General features: G+C 36.7%; 1 protein-coding gene across 9 annotated transcripts in view; it reads right to left on the bottom strand.

The window, feature by feature from the left end:
* LOC127983776 (signal-induced proliferation-associated 1-like protein 1) overlaps nt 1–21,016 on the bottom strand; it is a 78,270-nt gene extending 57,254 nt beyond the window's left edge. For 3 of the 9 annotated variants that reach the window (XM_052586064.1, XM_052586068.1, XM_052586070.1), the window contains exons 1-2: nt 20,697–21,015; nt 13,623–13,717 (exon numbers count right to left, since the gene is read on the bottom strand). The gene's annotated coding sequence lies outside the window, so the exon portion shown is untranslated. Of the gene's footprint in view, nt 1–9,444; nt 9,576–13,622; nt 13,718–20,696 lie in introns of all 9 variants that reach the window. The other 6 variants (XM_052586071.1, XM_052586072.1, XM_052586065.1 and 3 more) reach the window with 4 other exon arrangements.

Here is a 21,016-nt window from a genome sequence, read left to right as displayed (position 1 = left end):
TGTTGCGTGCGCAGACAGACATTCAGCAAAACAAACTTTTGAGCGATGTGCAGCAATTTTATAAATAAAATAGATGAAACGCTCATGAGCTACATTAACTTTCTTCAACAGAGAGCTGGTAACGTCATTGTTTCTAGAGGAATTAAAGCCACAGTTTCAATGTTAATAGAGAAACGTGGCACAACAGTGGTAATTCATACACACACCGCCTCTCTCTCATAAATTAACACTTGATGAATTACACGTTTCTGAGAATAGACTTATCTAAACTAAACTGCAAGTTTACTGGTGTTTTCAGAAATCAAGTGCATTTATCCACACTGGAGAGAGAGTGCATGCACAGGGTTGCCAGGTTGACAAAAGTAGCACACTTATTTCAGTATTGAGCAAGTGTGAAGTGGGATAACGCATCTTTATATCAGTCAACCCAGGTTGTGTTCCTCTGCGGCCAGATTAAACCTTGTTTTAGCCTATATATTATGCTCAATTTATCATCTTTTTATTTTAGAAACCTCACACTTTTCTACTCCCTTTTAAACAGTGTTCTTGTGTGGTCCACTGCTGCAATATCGATACAGAGACAGCTGTATTGATACTCGTATTGTCAAATCTCTGTGATGATACATCGTCATATCGTTGTATCAAACACAGCACTAAGAATCAGCATGTACAAAACCAACCAAAAACCAAACTCTGTACATGTGAATTTATTTGTCTAAACAGGAGAACACAAGTACTGATTCAATAACTCTGCAACAGAGCACACTTTATGTAAAACGAGTCATGGCTTTGAGTAGTAACATCATTATTGATTTATAGTGTCACTGTAAAGCCCACAAGGTGCCACAAACTTCAGCACAAGATAAAAAGACAATGCATTGGAAGTACTCTGGCCAGTAACCATGGTGATCAGCTCAGAAAGACTGAAATTATGCTGCTTAAAATCTCAAAGAAGAGATTTACTGATTGGACTATGTTATGTAACGAATTGTAATGTATAAAATCATACATCGCTTTGTAGTCATCAAGCAAAGTCCAGATGTTTGGAGAACTCATTAGTCATGGAGTTAGTCAACTGATCTTCAGTTCCATCTGCCGAGGCCTGAAGCAGATCTTATGCTCCGAGATCTCACCGAGTGTATGAGGACTGGAGCGCTAGCAGCCATTATCACACACCCGTTCATTTCCTCTCTATTGTGTGCCTTTCTTTCCTGTGGACACTTTCAGCAGCTAAGACCACCCCTGTGACGCAAACACGCCACTGTGAAATATACACACACTGCTCTTTTTAGTTTTGTAAAAATAATGTGCTTATGTTAATGGACAGTTACCCAGAGACGAGTGGTTAATGCAGAGTTGTGCCACTCATAGGCGATGTATCAAAAATCTGACAACTACTGACACCGGAATGTAATATTTTATTAACATATTTGCTAGCTTTTGCACACATCAAAATTTTCCTGAATCTATTCGCATTTTCCAGTCTATTGTTTTTTTTCTCTTTTACTTTTCCCATCAATAAAGACAAAAAAAGGAGTAAAAACCTGTTTTATCATGTAACCATGGTTACTGCTCAATAACCAGACAAACCTGTTTGGGGTGTTGAAAGCTTCCCACAATAAACAAATGCTAGTGATGAACCAAAGCAAACTTTTAATATGCTTGCTTTGACCATATTTTCCTTGAGTATAGTTGCTTCCATCATTTATCCTTACTGTGAATCCACAGGAAGCCCCATCAAATCCCTCAAAACACATCCAACGCTTTACCACTCACTCGCCCACTAAATGCCAATCATCCGCCCCATCTAGCTTTCTGCGGCTGACCGGTCTGGATCTGTGTACATGTGAAACTGCACTGGAGATCTCCACCAACAGGGGAGGACCTCATTTGTCAAAGAGCCCATTATCTATAATGAGCCTCGAGCTGGGACAGATGAAGCTCGGGATCAGTTACATAAACACTGAGAGAGAGGAATTCCTTCAGGTTATGAGGGAATGTCTTGGAAAACCATTCAGTATTAGTCCACAGAAGCTTACTGTGGGTAAAAAAAAAAAAACATTTATTGCACATTCAACTGTATATTTAAATGGATTTGGATGTTCTTCCCAAATACTGACACCTTTTGACCAATGAATTTCCATGATTTTTCTAGATGTTTGTGCATGACTGATTGAAAAAAAAAAAAAAAAAACTATTTTTACAGACTGCACTCAAAAATAGCAATTTACAGCCAATTAATTATTTGAGAGCTGCATGACCACAAGCTTAAAAGGTGAATTATCATGAAAATCTGACTTTTTCTGTGTTTAAGTGAATCAGATTTTGCTCCGCCCATGAAGTGGTAAGGGGATCTTATTAGAGCCCGACCGATATATTGTTTAGCTGATATTATCGGACGATATATCGATATCTGCGAATATGCCAACGATGAGACATTTTTTTTAAAGAACATATAACACAGATTAAATGCTTCTGAATGGTGTAATTACTTAATTTGTCCAACGGCACATGCTCCATTGTTTGCTACAGGCAACTGGCAAAAGTTAATATCTTTCTGCAGTCCAATAGACGGCAGTACGGTGGTGGCTTGAGTCTGTTGAATGGTGATTTAACACTACGTTGTTACCTATTTGGAGAGACTCAATGCTAAGTAAATAAACAACAATATCCCCATCTTTTACTCTCACAATGAGCTTATCATATTAGTTTGCTACATTAGTAGGCCCCATGATTTCCACGATGCAGAAAACATGGACAGAATCATGGAATCCAATAATAACAATGGAATTTACTGTATAACCTTACTGTATGAATCAAATATTATATATATATATATATATATACACACTGTATATAGACTGTGTCCGTGAATACTAAAATGCAAAAAATATGAATATTCTGCATGTTCATTTGATTACCAGAAAATACACAATACAGAGTTTGTGAAAAAAAACATATACATATTATTATTATTCTATACATAATTTTTTATTATTTATTCATTTTAGATTTCTACATTTGGAAAATCTGTGCTTATATAGAAATAATAATAATATAAATTACTTGTAAAACCTAAACATTAGAAACAGTTTGAAGAAGTTTCTAGGTTTCATCTCAGAAAAGAAACCTAGTGTTAAAGACAAGTCCATGCCTAGAAAGGGGTCAGTGTGGGACCTGAAAAATAGCTGCAGAGCTACTCCTCACGTTAGAGACAGATTACCCTGAGAAAGGCCTGTCTGCATTCCTCCAGAGCAGCTCAAGCAGTGACTGGTGGGAAGAGGAAGAACCCTGTTAAAACCATAACTGCGGTCGAACCCAAACCACACTATCCTACAGCTGCTTTCTCAGCATCTCGGCCAAGCCCCTCTTCAAAACAGAAGAGGGGAAAAAAGGGGGTAAAATTCCTTCAGTCTGGGATTCATTTATTTCAGCCTTTGGACAGCGTTCACTTTGTGTTTTTTGGCCCCTGATGTAGTATTTGTTTTTCGGACTATTTTCATCAAGTTTTCAAGCTCCTCTCGATGGTGGGGTTTGAACAAACCTGTCTTTTGAGCATGTCAGATTAAATCTGAAAACCATTACACAGAAAGAAGCTTGAAAAGTGTGCATGAGGATCCAATATTATTTGGCGGACCACCAGGAGTTTTCCGGTTTCCACTCCAAATTCCATATGCCACGCTCCACTGCTGAATCACACAGATACTGCAATGAACAAGAATGTCAAATGCACAAGCCCATCCTAAAATAAAAAAGACAACTTTTTCTTTATTACAGATTGTTTACTTGAATAATTAAAAGAAAAAGGGTGCCTTGTTTACTTAATTTCAAAATACTTGAAACCTACATGCATCCATTTAATAGGTAGCACCTAACAATAAGGTTCAATTTTGTTACCATTTACTATATTGAGCACCAAAGGACAACATTACAGCATTTCTAAATGTAATTAATGCATTTCTAAATGTAATTAATTTAGCATTTCTAAATGAACGTTAATCTATAATATTGTACACTTTTAATTATTGTCCTTTTATAATTAACCAATGTATTTTTTGGTAATGCATTCACAACTGTAGACATTAACATTAATCAAGATTAATGTTTTCAAAGAATTGTACATTGTTTTAAGGCCTATTTATTACCATATAATTTACTCATTTGTTATTTTCTATTAATATTCAACATCCAAAATAAAGGAATTGGTTCAAAATCATATTTGCTTTTACTGCAATGTCACAAATAGCAATGAGAAGCCTGAAATTTCACTGACTATTAAAACGGTAAAGTATCACATCAACACTAGCACACACAGACTAAACTACAATAATACTAACAATTATACTATACTGCTCTACACTAAAATAAAGGTTTTAAATGAAGGATTTCACAGTGATGCCATAAAAGAATAATTTGGAAATTTCTATTTAAGAACCATCCCATTTAAAGAACCAATAAACAACAATTTCCCCAAAAAACCTTTCTGTTAAGTATTTATTTCGCAACTCGGCAATAGCAATCGAGACTAACATGTGCATCCCCCAAAGCACAGGACGCCACTCAGGCTCTCTCTTCCTCAGAGTGTACATGCATCAACAACTGAACATAATGAAGAAAACGTATGTTAAAAAAAAAAGTTCACAGTATGTTCCTAGCATTAGCCTGAAACCAGCAGGTGCTCCATTACCATGTGCACTGTCGTCAAGTAATTGAGCTGAAGTTACCCGCAATTAGCTCGCCCATCCTGAATTAACCCAAACACAGTAATGCTACATTTGAGCTTGGTGCAGTGAAAGGGCACAGCATGGTTTAATACAGCACCATATGAACACCCTCAAACTCCACGTGAAGTTACTTTTGAGAGCGTTCTGAAAAAAAAAACTGAATCTTGAGGAAAATATTTCCCACATTAAAGAAAATGGGATAAAGCCTGCTTCTTCTGCATCGGCAGAATTCCAAACGTTACTGGAATGTCGAACCCCCGACCACATTACAAGTCATAAAAAAGATAAACTCTCTATACTCTTCTGTGAGGTCTAAAAGTCTGCCAAGTGACAGAAAGTGCCAGTGTTCAATAACACAGGATATTCGCCAGACAGTTCATTTGTCTCTGTTTTGTAAGTAATATCAGTGATTGGACACTGAAAACAACCTGAGAAGCCTCACACATTTAACGGTTCCTGAAGTTTACTATACAAGTCCGACTAAGTAATAATACGCAAGCCGATTCAAAGCACCAATACAAGATAGTCTTAGACAATACCAAACAGAATGGGGCATTATGCCCTCACACCTTCCTGCAGGACATACAAAAGCCCAAAACCCTGGAAGTAATTATCACCTTTTTATACCTCTTACATAAGTACCCCTGAAATGTCCCACGAAAATCAAGTTCCCAGTGTGAAATCAACACCTTTTTATTGCATGTTTAAAAAAAAAAAGCTAATTCAATGTGCCAAATATAAATTACTGTAAGACCCACGCTTGACTCTATTGCAATCTCTCTCTTACCTACAGAGAAGAAATCACAAAGCATTTCACATAAAATCCAACTGAGGACCTGTTGTAGGAGCAAAGATATGGGACCACTGTACACTCGACATCTTACTTGGTCTGCCTGGGGAGGCTAAAATGCCAAGTTAATGAGTGCAGAGCTCATGATGAGCAGTCTCTTCTCTTCCATAAGACTGTTATCTACTCGCCCCACTGAGCTATTTGGGCTGTTTTCAGACTTCTTTCTATTGCTAAGTCCAAAACAGTTTGATTCCACCTTCCAACACTTGGGCTGCTCCTTATTTCATGTTGCATACATATATATTATACATATAGTGCCAGTCTCTTTGACTCGTTGAATGGAAACTGTGCTTATTCACAAATGTTTTATGCGATATTCCAATTTTGCACATAAGTTACATTTGTAACTTTGAAAAAAGGAAACCTGGCTACTCACAACTCTCATGTTCCAATGTTCCAATCCTGTACAATATTCTGGAGGCTGAATTTTCAGTTTTGGCTGAACTATCCCTTTAACTTAATAGTGGATGCAAACACCAAAAAACATTTGAGAAATTCTTTGGGCTGAAGAAATCAATGTTTCTATCATGTTTGTAGGTAAGGCTTAAAAGACGAGCAGACATTCAGCTGTTTTTCCCTGCACGCCTGGGAACTGACTGTGCATGTTAAGGGGAAAGCGGTTATATCTGGAAGAGCAGTGAATGCGAGAAACTCCGCCAGTATGAAATAAATCAGCACAGCCAAAAAAACAAAGTGGATTGCAGATGCATGAGCGGCGGACTTCCAACTCCCACTGCAACCTCCAGCTCCTCAGGGAGTTTGACTCATTCCCTATATGAAAAATTCACACAAAGCCAAGATTTTACTGTTCCTATTGCAGGTATATTCTCAAATAAAGCTACTGAAATATTGTACCACCACTCCTACTTAGAAAGGTTGAGCTGGGTTTTTCTTTCCAGGATATAGATCTTAATAGCTGATTTGGTTTTAATAACGTTGGCCAACTTTATTTAAGCCACAGATTTAAATGTTACAGAAAGAATTAGCTTTAACTTCCTTATGTCTGACATTATACATAATCCAAGCTCCTTTTCCTGTGCATAGCAGTAGAAATGACAGGTGCTCTCCTTCATTATCTGAGTGCACTTAAAGCACTCTATACAGTCTTCTTATGAGGCTAAATTGGACACATCCGGAGTTTACGGTAACAGCCATATAATGCATTCACATGGTGTTAGAATTTATTGTTGAGTATGTGCTGTGGTGGTCGATGCTGTTGCAGTGTGATGGGGACCCCTGAGGAACCCTGAGGAAAGGGGGAGTCATGCTAATGAAAGCTTTAGGTCATTCCACTTATGGACTGGGCCTATTTAAAGCTCAGCCTTTATCCAGGCCTGAAGTCCTGCTGCTGCTGCTGCTGCTTTTTCACTTAGCTGCTATTGTTTTTGTGATGTCCTCTGTGACAAACAAGTGGAGCTTCAGAGGTGATGCCACCACGGCCTGGGGATACTCATTGACTAGAGAGTTCACTACCTAAAGTGCTTTCATTTGCATAATTGTATAAGGCACACAAATCAAAATTTCCATAAGCTTGGCATAAACTTTAGAAGCAACCAAAGTCACAAACAAAATGGCCAATCTACAACAGCTTAAACAAGAGAGCAAAAACAAAAGCTTGGACTTCCTGCAACCTCATGATACAATACACATTGGGACACGTCCTGATACGATACGTTGCAATGCATCATAATACCATAATTAGATTGTGACTGAAACGGTCTCAAATTGTGTGACTGAGACCCAGCATGTCTGCAGGTTTGGACTGAATTTTCTTTTACACAGAAACGCTAGACACAATTTTAGTGCATAAATTAACATCAATTCAAGAATCTACACGATCAATACAATATAGTAATATGATTATCAAATATATTATGCAACCTTTTTACCATTTTTATTTTTTACTCAACTTAAAATGCTCACAATTTGAGTGCCAACTATGTCAGGCTCAAAAACTAGTTCATTATTATTGCATTTCAAGATATAATTGTCGTCTTCTGCATAGATCCTTATTTTAAAATATTACTGACATTGCCATCTCTGCATTTTTATGCAGGTATTATCATTCTGTAAGGAAAAAGCAAACCAAATTCAGACCATATAATTCAAGCAATCTCCATGAAAAGCCAATACATTTATATTTACTGGGTAGGCAAGATGACATGTGACATGATCTGTATCCTCCTGTTTCTAAGGCAATTAAAATGAGACTGACAAGTCCATGTTTAATGACTGTGAGAAAAGTTGTAGTAGGGCTCTTGGGTAATCTCTCTTCTGAGCACAGTGCAGGTCCACGGGGCACAAGCAATCTCATTCTTTGACAGATGTATGGCTTTTGCCTTAAAAAAAAAAAGCCCTAAAAGAAAGGCCTGCTGCTAAGCCTTTTCTCAAATGCCTTCATCCATGCAGCTAACATCCTAAGAAAGGGTCAAGTCATTCCTTGACTACAGACATCTGGGCTGCTCCATGCAAAACAAAACAATTAACTGCGGGGGCAGGGATTTTTCAATACATCTCTACAGTGAAGGAACATGAGAGAGCTCCTGCCTCAAGGAACAAGAAGTTCATTTCAATAGATGGCTGTTTCCATGAGCTGACTTCTGGCAGGAGAGATGTTGAAGAAAAGCTGCTGAGCACATCAATTTTAGAAAAAGGGGATTTAAAGTTGAAAAATAACATTTGAATGGCACTAACAGTCCAAAACTGCAACAATAATGACTGTTTATTAGTAGCTACAAAATAGACTGCCCAAAAGTACCTAACCAGATAATAACATGTCAGGTTACTCAAACAAACATTACTGAACCGCTTAAAAGAAAATAGTTTAACACAGAAGGTGAAATAGTATTATTTTATTTTTTTTACCATTCTGCCATTTGCAAACACAAATGTACACAAACAAGTACATAATGACAAAAAACTAAACAAAACAAAAACAGAACTTTACAGTATCCATTGGAAACTGAAAAGTGTGTGATTTGAAATTAGCCATTTTGCTATTACAATTATTTTGAAAACTCTTTCACATTCGTGTCATTACAAATCTTTACGAGTTTCTTTGAGGGCATCAAAATAGAATATATTTTCAATACAAATATTTTGAAAGTCAATGAGTGCCATCGTTGACTTGGATGCCACAGTCTTTTGCAAAAAGGTACAAAAATGAACACTGTGGAGGTTCCCTTAAAATGGTACTAATATGTACATTTAGGTAATAATTAGTTCTGTCAAACGATTCAATGCGATTAATTGCACCCAAAATAAAAGTTTTTTTTTTTTTTTTTTTTATAATAAATGTACACAGTTCTGTACACAAACACATTTTATATATATATATATATATATATATATATATATATATATATATATATATATATATATATATATATATATATATATATGATGCACGATATTATAGGACCGATATTGGAATCGGCCGATAATGGCTTTAAATGTACATCGCTGGCATCGGCCTATTATGAAAGATTGCCGATATGTCTTGCCAATAGTAGGAATATTTTTATTCACGTGCTCAGGGTGTGCTAGAGATTAGATCAGGTCACCAGTGTGGCTCATTCTTGAAGCAAAGTTTTGCCTGAATGATGATTCGATTTCGGTTTTGGATCGCTGCATTTTAACTGAGAATGCATTACATTCAAGAAAATGTATATATTAATATATTAAACACATTTATGTTTAATATATAATATAAGGATTTAAATATAACTTAGATGTAAATATAAAAAATATATCCTCTATGTGTGTGTATTTATATATACATAATGACAGACATGCATATATTATGTAAACTTTTATTTTGGGTGCGATTAATCATGATTAATCTTTGACAGCACTAGTAATAACATGTACCTGAAAGTAGAGACCTGCACTGGATGGATTTTTCGGTCCCACTTGTGCCCGCTCCTGCAAGACTGAAGATTCTGTCCTGCAGAAATGTATCTTATCTGGTCCCGCTCACGCCACGACATTCATGTTTTGTCCTGCTCACACCCACAAAAGCTGTGTATGAGTTTTTCAGTACATTGAAGAAATTTACATGAAATCTCCTAAGTTCCACAACATCCCAGCATAAACACTCCAGAGAAAATATTTGTTATTTAGGTTAAGCATCAACATTCACAAACCACTGCTGCGTACATGGTTTGGCATGACAGAATGCGAGCAGCGCTTCCTTTATTATCACTAAAAGCTGACATCTCAGTTCACTGCGATCTCATAGAGCTCTGTTGTAACACAATGAACATATGCACAATGACCCTTTTACAATGTCTACACTTTGTGTGTTCTAATGAGAGGATTCGTGAGCACGCAATTCCAGAACTGCAGTGAGTGGATTCCAACTTAATCACCTCAATTTTTGTTAGGTACTGATGTGATATGCACCCTTTTGGGTAAATAGAATACAAAAGTGTACCTTTGGATTAGTTACCCACCATAGCAACAGCTTTTGTACCCTTGAATAAATGAGTATGCAGTATTTTACAGTAGATATGAACATCATATCTGTTTCTATATCATATGTATTTTAGAAAGACTGTATTGATTAAACCACCATCCATCTGTTTTATAAAGACTTTTACATAACTCCAGCTCTCATATGACAATCTATCATTAGGGCCAAAGCAGCACATATAATACATTTTAATACTGTGTTTTCAAGCCCAGGTCGATGTGAGTGAAGTTCAGAGAGCAGCAGGGTAGCTGCACTTAAACATCTCAGAATGAGTGTCTGTCTAGGTGAGAAGTCTTGGGCACAGCTTTATTTCCCACTAATGCATTTTCTATACTTTTAGTTGGCAAGGGAGAGCGAAAATGAGATCTGAATCACTGCTCAGTTAAAAATAACCAAGTCATGGTCAAGCATGCATTTCCATCTACATGAAATCTCTATATCTATATGCTTCTGTTGTGTGACGTAAAGTCTCCAATAATTGCTTTGATTAGAGAAATACTCCCTAGCATCATTAGTGATGCATCAAGCGAGGAACAAAGCTCAAGTTCCTCCAAAGTTGGCAACAAATCCTACAGAAGGCTCAGCAACAGACATTTTCTCCTCTAGCACTGTCTGCTGAGATCAGAGGAATCTTGCAGCCACACAGGAGAAAATTACTGCTAATTACCATCATTACACAGCAAAGCCATCACCGCCACTGCATCCTCGTTTCTAAGGCAACAAGACAAACAGAGGATGCTGCCTCGCAGTTTTCACCCACCTGAGCAAAAGTCAGGCAGGTGTTGTGAAATTGGGAACCAAGCCAGTGAACAAGAAACAGAGTTTTAAACGTTTGTCACCAGATGTTATACCACAGACCGGTTCATGGTTATACACTAGGATTTCACATTAGGCACTCTAACAAAAGCTATTTAATAGGCTATATTACAAGCTCATGCACTAACAGACTGTTATTGCTATGCAATTGGCAGGTTGAACCATTTAAGCTCAATCACACATAGTAGTAGCGTACTTCTCTACAACTCAAGCTGCACAATTTGATGTATTTCAAGCACAAACAGTGCACGACAAGTTGCTAAGTTTGACACTTAGGGTTGCGAGTTTGTTCAAAACCCTAAAACTAATATTATATATATATATATATATATCATCACTTAATGAAATGTACAAATATAAGTTGTAAAATTGACAGGCAGGCAGCATAACAGGCCATCCGGTAAAGGCTGAAACATTATCAAGTAATACTTTAATTTTCCCAGCTTTTATGAACTGAGTGAACCTTTTATTGCAGCCTTGCCAGTTGACATGGTGATTTCAACTTTGAATGAACAGACTGGCATTGTGAGAGAATGATGAGATCGGAAGGATGCCAGGAGTTCAAAGAGAGTAAGAATTTTAATCCAGAGAGGAATGTCTCATGCTAAATTTCTCAACATCTGTGATTAAATATGAAGGAAAACACAGATAGCATTACAGTACTTTATGAAGTAGCTTATATAAGGTTCATTACCTATAGAGCATTACAAAAGAATGCAGGGAACTTCATGCTCAGCTGAACTGAACCTGTACTTAACCTGCCCAGGATCACCTGAGCTGTGCAGTACAGTACAAGTTGTCATGGTAATCTACTTCTATCAAAAGTGAGCCACTGCAGTGACAGAGTCAATCCTGTACTTTTAATTTGATAAATCATAAATTATACCTGCCAGTGAACCTACACTCTGATTCCATTGAAAGACTCACAGCTCCTTGTTTTTACTTAAAATCCCCACAGATTTTTCAAATGAGGTTAATCAGTTTAATTTGCATTTCAGAAATTGTGCTGCTAGGAAGATACAGGGTACTGTCAAAGCACACTTTCTAAATAAGTCTCGCCTACTTTTATCACTGATTTGATACCAATTATGTTGGTAATAAAACAACATTTGAAAAGTAAAAAAAAACTCCAAATAGGTGCCATTTCACCTAACAATTTTAGGATTCTAGGTAAACGTTTCTAATTTTTGAGAAAATGTCCTAACAAAACTTTCCTGAAGGCGTTACCCTTAACAGCAGACAATGAGTTGCCTGTGAGATCCCTTTTATTGCTGTCTGTGGTTTCAGAATTACAGTAACCGCATAGCCAGACACACAAACACATCTGTTCACAACTCTGAGGGAAATAAGCAACAAAGCCACAGAGTAAATGTATTCCACAGAGAGTAAACACACTTACGGAAGTAAACAAATGAAATTTGGTCAATAGCTGCTCTGAGTTTTAATTGACTGGCCATTGTATCATAGAAGCAGTTAGATCCTGCTTACTCTTGCGGATATATATTTGTGAACCTGAACTGGACCAATTTCCAGTTCCTTAAAAATATTTTTTAGAATGTTTGAAAAGGTAAAAAAAAAAACTAAACCATATCTAACCATAAAACCATAAATCTAACCATATTTACTGTAATATTCAAAATAATAATTTAATTTTAAAAAAGACAATATTTTAAATCAGTAATATAATACTAAAATATTAAAAATAGTTTGGTTTTTTTTTATAGATGGAACAAACTAATCTACTATTCCACTGCATAAAACTATCTATTGTTCTCAAATCTGTGTTGCCTTTGGCAATGACAGATGCAAACAATGAGTTAAAGTGCTCAGTGAGTTTGAGGTGCCTCACAGCCATTTTTCTAGCAATTATCCTAAAAGTGGCTCTTGTTGGGCATTGTTTCATGGTTCAGGTACTGGGCAAAATTGTTTGCATGACAGATCTTCTTTGAAGTAACACTAGAAGTAGTGGGATCACAACCACAACAGCTGATCACAAGATCTGAGTACTCTTCCAAAAATGGCAGGTTTCTAGACACCTTTACAATAATCAGATCAAAGCAGGTTCAAATCATTCACTGGACACGAATGAAAACGGCCCACTCGTTTTGAATGAGTGTGCACCAAACGCAGCTTGTCATCAGAGTGAATCACTCTTTTCAAAACGTCTGAATGACAATGGAAAAACAGTCACTCCTGGAATAAAATCCCAGAGGAGATTATCACAGAGGTATGATATTATTCAGAAATATCTGCAATATCTACAGAAAGTCTGTGTTATTAAAGGATACATTTATCCAGGTTAAAGCAGCTTTGCATTGTAACAATGAGGGTAGTACAAGTAAATGAACAATGCCCCAAAAATATCCCCATTTATTTGTATTATAGCAATAGTCGGATCAGAGATACCCAGAATACCAAAGTATACAGTAAAATGCTCCAAATTAGACTAACCAAGCTAGAACAATATATAAAACCTACAATCTCTTCAAGTGATCTCTACAATCACATCTGTAAACAGCACATCCCAGCTGGAACTAACGTGTGTCCAACAACAAAGATACACAGCATTTCATTCTCCCCTATCCAAATAATCATTAACCTTCACTTCCTGGTGACAATGTTTGCCTTGAGTCACAGAAAACCTAAATTCACACGCACACGAAAAGTGTGGCAAGGGTTGCAGAGGGTACTGGGACATGCACATTGGATTGTTCTTGTGTTTTCTGGCCTTTGCTTCAGCTCAAAGAAATGCTCTCACCTCTATTGAGTCCAGATCCCTCTCACTCATTCCACATGGCCAGACTCGCCCATGACCCTCTGCTCACACCTTTTCAAAACAGCACAGCAGACTTCCTGTTGGAAGGGTAACAGAGTATAAAATAGTTGCAAAGGCAACAAAAATACAAATTTGAGAAAATCAAATTGTCAGCAACAAATGAGAAAATTTGATTTGAATCGATACGCACTTTATCAGAGTGCATCTCTAAAGTGCCTTCAGTGTGTCCTGCAAAGCTATTTAGCATCAACAAACTTATGACGTATGAAACACTAACAAATGACTCATATGAGCCAGCTTTTTTTAACGAATCTGTCTCAAATTCAGGTTTTCAGTCTGAATCAATCAATCAATCCAATGCATCATCCACAAAACTGAACTTGTAGTGCTTCTCAAAACCTTTAAAATGTTTAGAGATTGAGTATTTTTTTTTCAGTTTCGATAGAATTAGAAATGTCTGGCATATTTAGATTCAAACAAAGGTTTTCTGACCCTGAGATAGTTTTTGCTAAAGAACACCTCGTTACTACCAGACTGCCACGAAAGCAGTGTTACATATGACATCGAATTGATTTCACATGGACATATTTGGTTTCTTGGCAATACGTTAACTTCAAGAGAGCCAGGAAGAACTCACCGGGTCAGCCAGAGGTTCTACTGGTATGAGCATATCAATGATAAAGAGCAATGTCCACACACACACAGAACAAGAAAAAGCACTAAAAATAGACTTCTGCCAACAAAAAGTTTATTAGTCTATTAGCACAGCCCTGGTAGCAAACCACTTAGCCCTGGTGCAAATCCATTACAGATTTATCATTCACATAAACACCACCACTGAAAGTGGATTAAAAAATAACAATATCACAATAGGCTGGAGATCATTATAAGCAGATTAACACTAAGTAAAATAAGCTTACGTTAACAGAGTAGAAAGGAGGTCTTAAGTAAACCTTAGAAACCTGAACCAAATTAAAACACAGGTGAACCTTTATTTACTCGATGAAGCTGTGAAAATATTGATGCAAGCTGAGGTAAAACAGATAACACACAATGAAAGCTAACATGTTACTTCACCTAACCATGACTATCTACTGCTGTTTCCCCTGAACACGCCTCATGTTTCTCTATACTACCACATGTAAAAATGCAACTAATAATATTAACAACTGAGGAGCTGTCAGGGGGGTGGTGGGATAGCAAATAGGTTGCCAAGCTCCGTTTCTCCTTTCTTGCCCAATTCAAAATGGAAAAGCTGCAGTCACTTCCACCAACTCCCCAGCCCAACTAGATTTAGAAAAGCAGCAAAACAGGTATTAAAAAACAAGTGGGTACTCTTCTGAACATAATTAGACTCTTAATCAATCGTTTTAAAGCTGCCTCACCCTGTTTTTATTTTAAATTGCTTGAAATTACACCTCTTGTATGCAGGTTGCATACAATACATATAAAATAATTACTCAAACAATCTACCAATTTATTTTACCAATTTTACCTACACAATAGGGTTGTGAATTTTGGATAAACACTGAAATTGATTTTATTCACGCTTTATGGGGCTTCGATTCGATTCAAGAACGATTTTTGCTAATTCAGAATGATTGGATTCAATTCGATTGCTAATTCGGTTCGATCCTGCATTCAGTGCATTCACAGGACTATTTAAAAGCTTCCTCTACATTCGTTATGCAACTTTAATGTCACGGTTACACGACAAAAAATAAAATCCATTTTTGGCTTTTTAATCAATGATTCACGAATAAAAAAATCCATGTTTCAAGATCGATGCATATGCATCGTCAGGGTTTAAAATCGATGCTTCGAGAAAACGAGTGAATCGTTTCAAATAGATGTTTCAAAATCAAAACATGTTGCAGATGTTATAAATGAATGCATCTCTGAAGAGAAAGGACTGTCTTCATAAAAGTTTGATGCCATTTTAATTTTATCTGATAAAGTAGCGTTCATGAGCATAGCTGCTTTGATTACAGCCGTTAGTGAAGAAACCGCTAGTTCTACTGCTCACAGTGCCTCCTGTTGGCAGACAATAATTTAGCATTTTCACTTATAAGCCCGTCTCCAGTAACATAGTTTTGTAGTTGCTAAATTTTTGTTTTGTTTTCTGAAGCAACTTAGAGCACGTTTCAAACTAAATCCTGGCTGAAGCACATTTCAATCTAAAAGAATAATCAGCCAAGTCAAAGGTTTTTTAACAGCAAGATTTTTTTAAATAAAGAAATATCTTCTGCTTACTAAGCCTGCATTTATTTGATCCGAAATACACCAAAAGCAGTAAAAATTTTTAATATTTTTACCATTTAAAAAAAACTGCTCTCTATTTGAATATATATTTTAAAATGTAATTTATTCCTGTGATCAAAGCTACATTTTCAGCATCATTACTCCACTCTTCAGTATCACATGATCCTTCTGAAATCATTCTAATATGCTGATTTGCTGATTATCAATATTTAAAACAGTTAGGAAAATTTTTTCAGGATTTTTTGATGAATAGAAAGATGCAGAGATCAGCATTTATCTGAAATAAAAATATTTTGTAACATTATACACCATACCATTAAAAAGCTTATATTTATACTATATTATAGGAATTTTAATTATAGTATTTATTACTTTCATTTAGCAAGGATGCTTTAAATTGATCAAAAGTAATGATATATATATAAAAGATATATTCATCAAAGCTGTTTTCAACAAATATTTTTTGAGCAGCGAATGAGAATATAAGAATGATTTCAGAAGGATCATGTGACTGGAGTAACGCTGCTAAAGCTCCGCTTTGAAATCACAGGATTAAGTTATATTTTCAAAAAGAAAACAGTTATTTTACATAGTAAAAATATATCAAAATGTTACCGTTCAAAAACTTTTGATTGGTAGTGTATGTTAGCCTATAGTTTGAAGTTAAAGATGAGCATGAGATGTTTATTTGACAGTGATTTCACATTTCTTGTTTGTATGAAGGCTAAATAAAAATAAAAGGTAAAAATGTATTAATTTGTGCCATTTTCCCCCCCTAAAATATTAGTTAAAATGTAGTTTCTTAGGAGTAGGTTTCATAGACTTAGCAAATAAACTTTTCATAAGTTTGTAGGTACAGACATCTGTTTTGGTCGTTCTTGGCAGTTTTTATGAGGCATTTTTAATAGTGTTCATATCGATATCTCAATTATATTGTATTGACCAAATTTACGCAATATTTTGTGATATACATTTTGGCCATATCCTCCAGCCCTACTTATAATCTATCCATTTGTACCAGAATACTAGTCTGCTAGCAGTTAGTCTGAAGCCAGTGACTCTGTCATTAGACAATATGGTGACTTAATGTTTTTAAAACGCTGTAGCCATTACCACAGTGTGGATCTAGGAAATACAGGAACAAATGTAATACACAGGAAAACCTGCCTAACACATTCCATTCTATTACAACAGACTCTCAAAAAGAGAAGATGAACTAACTGACCAATAAACTAAACCGCAAAGCTGTTACTAGGAAACCACATAATGACTAAGGGAAGTGAACATGCGATATAAATAATGTTTTCCAAAAGACACAGTGTTCAAAATGAGATTAGGTTTAAAATAGATCAAAAGGAATCTTGAAAGGCTTAGAGAATATGACATTGAGAAGCTCGCATTTATTAAACGGAGTGATTTCATCATGAAATTGGTGTCTCTCTTTAAGATGTTTGCTTGAGACATTGTGTCAGTCCCTAAAAATCTTCCATTTCATAAGAAAGTGAATCACCACTGATAACGCTTCCAAGCAATCCTGACTTAACTAGGTTTCGGTCTGCAAAAGGCATTAGGCTTTTGGTTTACTTTTTAATAGGAAAATCAACAACATTACTTTAGAAAAGGTTCAATACTGAGAGTCTAGAATAAACTGCATGAATCAAACACATAGAATCCTGCATCTCAAATTCCTCAGCACTCATTTCTCACATTCAATTTTCAACAGACTGTCTACATGACTAATGGCTGCATAAATCTGAGGCTACAGTCTGCATTAAGATGGAGCCCAAAGTGTTAGAGGAGACAGGACTGTAATTATTGAGTCCAAAAGTAAAATGGGCGCCTTCAATACTAATTTCAGCATTTGGGTGCCGTGTTAACACCCATCCTCTCTAGTGAAAATCTCTGCTCTCCTGCGCGGAACACAACTAGCGCTGTTAGGCAGATGGCGAGACAGTTGGTGGGAATATCAGCGATAATGCAGATACATTCTGAACCTTCAACTGTTTCTTTGCCGTTCATCAGATCGGCATCAACAGCTGCTGCTTCCAGGAAGATGGGAGATTAAATGAGGTGGCAGAACAATATGCTGGAAATTAGTACTAGTTGAAACCACCAGTGGATGATCCAAATATATACATACATGCATACACACACACACACATTTTTCAGAGTATGCAACTTTATGAACTAAATATAGCAATTTGGGTGGGAAAAGGTCCTTTCCTTTTCCTGTTTGTGACAACACTTATGTCATAGTCACCTGTGGGAACTAAGCCTATCTGGATTTCATTTTCACTGACTTTCTTAAAGGAATTTTTCACCCAAAAGAGAGAATTCTATTGTCATTTACTCACTTTAAATCCTTAAAACTTTTGTTCATCTTCAGAAGACAAATTAAAATTGTTCTAATATTCTCTAATCACTTTTGTCCCTCTATTGAAAATCCATGCAGACCAAAACTTTCACCCATCAAAAAGTACAGAAATTCATCATAAACAATCCATATGAATAGAATAGTGTGCATGTGCAATAATCAATATCCAAAGGTGAATAAAAGTCTAAATTAAATCAGTTCATAACAAAAAAGCAAACATACACATTTTGTTTAGCTTTTCAATGGATGGCATAAAATGATGAAAGAATGTTTATTTTGTTTATTCTGAAAATTCTAGAAAGTCTTATGGGTTTGGAACAACATGCAACATGAGGTTGAGAAAATTATTAAAGAATTTTAATTTTGGGGGTAACTAACCCTTTAAAAAGCTGCCCGAATCCCAAAGCAATGTGCATTTAGATATGCCCAATATAAAATTGCTTCTGAGAATAAATTGGACTGGACAAACGCAAAGATGAGGCACTGCATCATATATTCCAGTGCAAATCAAGTCTCAGACATTAAAAAGTGGGACCATTAGATACTGTCTGATGATTGGATCACATCTGATGCAGACCTGCTACAGAATTAGATTTGGATGTTGCCTGCTGCCAAATCTTGAAAAATATACTTGCATAACCGTTCAACTGACATGATTTTACATAAACCAAACTTCCATAGCAACCGCATATATAGAACAACAAGAGGAGAGGCTGTTAAGCACTCAACCTCGCACATAATTTGTTAAGCCCGAGGCAATGATTAAAATTTATTTGCCCAACCTTAATCCAGCAGTATCTATAGAATCTGGAGCCACTCTAAACTGTTGATAATCCCTCTGCTGCCAATCATCCACCAAGGCATCTTTTTCCCTTCGTACATTTCCTTTTCTACATGTTTCACAACATGTGCGTGTCCACCTACACACTCCCTTTCAATAGGCTACTTAATATTGGAAATGCGACACTGCCTGCAGATAACTGCATCCTTGGCATTCTTAGATAGAGGCTGGGGAAAGAAAACATTAAATCTAAGTATGTTTCGCACAGAAGAATGATATCTGCCTGCTAAATCAAGTTATTAATACATCGCTTACGTCTAAAAAAGACATGTAACAGGTGAGGTCTATGAAAATGGGACCCATGCTGTTCCACAGGTGGGTTTAACAAAGACAAAGAGTCTAAAAGTGGTCAGATTGTCTACTTTTATAAACCACACCAAGACTAAACAAAAATAGTTGCAGTCCTGTCAAAGGACACTGAAACATCAACATCTGAAGGACATGGTGATGCCAATGCAAAGTTCCACCGTGGTCATTTTAAAGGTCTTGTGATGGTCCGCATCTTCCATTCATCCAAAGTTTAAAAAAAAGGGAATGCCAGAAAGCACTTAAATCAGGGACCTGCTCTTCAAATCCACCCCCACACGAACTGCATTTAGAGCCTGGCCAATACACAGTGAGCACACACCACCCACACAATGAAGAAAAGACATGCAAATGACAAATCAGCAAAGCCCTTACAGGGAGAAAACTGAGTGAAGGGCCATTAGTCAACCAACAACACAGACCTCACAATTTCAATGTGACAAAATGTTATGCCTTAATAAATGCAATGTGATCTACAGCCCAATGACTCCTCCAGTTGGACACGTGATCTGATTCTCAGCTAACACAGATTCCATAGATATTGGCGTTTGGAATGATTTTGTGAAGGCCAAAAATGCTGCTTACTAGGCAACTCACAAGTTTAGGAAAATGTCTTCTCAAATATGATAGATAGATAGATAGATAGATAGATAGATAGATAGATAGATAGATAGATAGATAGATCTACACTTTTTGATCAACTTCTCAGATCACTTAAAAATCATCAACTATATGAAGACATTTGTATTGGTATGGCTAGGGGAAAAAAAATCATTACATTATTTCCATGACTTTTGCAACAATGATTAAATGTGCATGTGACATGCACAATCCATGTTGAAGTTGCTCGGCTGTCAGCTGCAATCGACTGTGTTTCTGTGTTCTTCCCACATCTGGAGTCAAGACCAAAACTCTTTTAACTATAACCGCAACTATCATTTTCACCATACGTCGTCTTGTTTATCAGATGGATACCGAATAAATCACGACACAAAGGACAACGGTTTATATTTACATTCTACCTGCTATCGGTTATCAAAACAAGACCGTTTTCACTGCAACTTCCTGACGGAATATTGTTTTCCTCTGATAATCAGCTGAGCCGAGATCACTCGTTAACCGTTGGAACTCGATGGAGATATAAAACGAGCATTTTAGCGTTTACAAAGACACGCTTTTTCGAAAAACCGCATCCGTGGACCCCTCTAGAGGTATATAAGCACGGTTCAGACTTGGCATGAACAGTTAAATAACAGAAATCTGACGAACTCACCTTCTTTTCTCTCCACCTCTCGCGCGGTTCTTCTCCCACTAAATCTTGCGATAAAAGTCCAACACAAGCGTCTCTTCGCCTCGTAATATTCGTCGGCGGAGTGCAGTCGGCGTGTGGCCGTTATTCCTGCTGTTTTCCCGTGTGCCGCGGGAGATTTCTCAGTGTACTATTGTATCTACTCCAGCAGCAGTACCGTTGGCCCCAGCGTCTCGTTTACAATTATTCAACTTCGAAGTTCATACAAAAGTTGCAACTCCGCCTCGCGCTGCAGCTTCTGATGAGGTCACTGCAAGCCGCTGCTCCGCTTCGCTTTCAGGAAT

Source organism: Carassius gibelio, chromosome B20 (assembly GCF_023724105.1).
Source record: "Carassius gibelio isolate Cgi1373 ecotype wild population from Czech Republic chromosome B20, carGib1.2-hapl.c, whole genome shotgun sequence".
Classification (NCBI taxonomy): domain Eukaryota; kingdom Metazoa; phylum Chordata; class Actinopteri; order Cypriniformes; family Cyprinidae; genus Carassius; species Carassius gibelio.
This window is presented reverse-complemented; position numbering and strand designations above follow the sequence as displayed.